This window comes from Austrofundulus limnaeus, unplaced genomic scaffold (genome assembly GCF_001266775.1).
Source record: "Austrofundulus limnaeus strain Quisiro unplaced genomic scaffold, Austrofundulus_limnaeus-1.0 Scaffold299, whole genome shotgun sequence".
Taxonomy (NCBI): Eukaryota; Metazoa; Chordata; class Actinopteri; order Cyprinodontiformes; family Rivulidae; genus Austrofundulus; species Austrofundulus limnaeus.
In genome coordinates this window covers 446,010-447,704 of record NW_013952701.1, presented here as the reverse complement: position 1 = coordinate 447,704, position 1,695 = coordinate 446,010, and positions in this window count along the sequence as shown.

Genomic DNA, 1,695 nt, shown 5'->3' with positions numbered 1-1,695 from the left:
AAAAAAAAAAAAAAAAAAAAAAAAAAAAAACATAGTTCAGCCAAAGTTCAGAATATTGGTGTTGAATTGTTCATTCTGTGCAGCTCCAGGTTGACCTTCAGGGGATCAGATTAGATGTAGTGAGAGGTGGGAGAGGACCCACAAGTCAACGTAAACATCCCGGAGAAATTAGATCCACAGCCTTCAAGGTTACGTGGGGGGATGTGGCGGAGAGACAAATCTGTAATCAGTTGTTTGGGAACAGAAGAAAATGTTTTTGGTCAGGCAGACAATAATAATTTTCCATCTGCCTTAATGTCCGCTGGTACATCTCAATGTGGTGAATCCTATCAGACAAATAGCGTGGACAATTCCGCCGAGCTCACAGCTTCTCCAAGATCAATTCCATCTCGCCAGCAAAGTCCAGAAACCACAGCCGGCCCACGACCCTCAGCAGAACTGCTTGCAGGTCCAGCTCGCACAAGGCAAAAGTCTGAGTGCTGATAGTACGGCAATCCTTCATCTTGGTCAGGCAGCCAGGAACTGGCCTGAATAGCCACCGACGTTGTTTTGTAGAACACCAGGAGACCACCAAGCCAATCTGTAGAATTCAGTGATCAGAATCCAAATATATATCCAACTAGCTGAACAGAGCAGAACAGAGCTCCCACCTTAGACATGTCCTCCCATGGAAAAAAAAATAAATTGTTCCAAAAAATTTATTAAGAGACCAACTAAACAAATCCATAAAAATAAATCCATATTTTTCGGTTTAGGATGAAAAACGTAGAGGAGGCTCTGAGTAGCAAAGCAGGGAAAGATAAGGGATGGCAGGAGAGAGGGAAAAAGCATCTTACTCCTCCAAAAGCAGAACAAAAATAAATAAATAAATATTTTTTTTAATTTGTACTTAAGTACAAAAAATATCAGATACTTTAAGACTTTAACTTTTACCAAAGTAATTTTATGGTAAGATACTTTATTTAAGACTGTACCAATGCGCAGAAACCAGCAGAAAGTGTCTATAGGGCATAATTTCTAATGCCCCAACGAGACTCCATTTGGGGGAGTTGACAGTATTGATTACTGATGACAGGAATATTTAACATGAGAAATCCTCTGACAAACGCAGGGTGTCAGACTGTACCACCCTATGACTGCAAAGAAGTACAAAACTGAGAAGGAATCACTAAAACCCATTTCAAAAGGACCAATATTATGTGTTTCTCAGGCATATAGTTCAATTCTATACCGTAATAAAGTAACCATGTCACCAGTTGTTATTAAAATACTGTTTATATGTATAAATCAAAAAATAAACTTGACTTCACATCATAGCTGTTTCTAAACCCTTTGAAATCAGCCTCTGTCTCTCCTTATGATTCCGTCACGCTCGTTTCAGTACGTCATCACAACAGCACTTCATGCCATTTACAACCTGTAGCATAGCCCACTTTGTTGTAATAATAATTAATTTTAAAAAAATCAGCAACTTTACACAATATCGGTTTTGGAAAATTGCAACTCAGGATATTGAATCTTACTGTCCGACAGTGTCGGATCAGAAAGTACGTTTTCTTAACCCTCCTGTTGTCCTCATTTTCTGTATACAYCCTTTGTCCTCCGGGTCAAAATGACCCGTCTCCACTAAATCCCCAATATAAGCAGCTTAATTGAATTTTAAACACCAAATTTCATCTTGTATATTGTCATTCA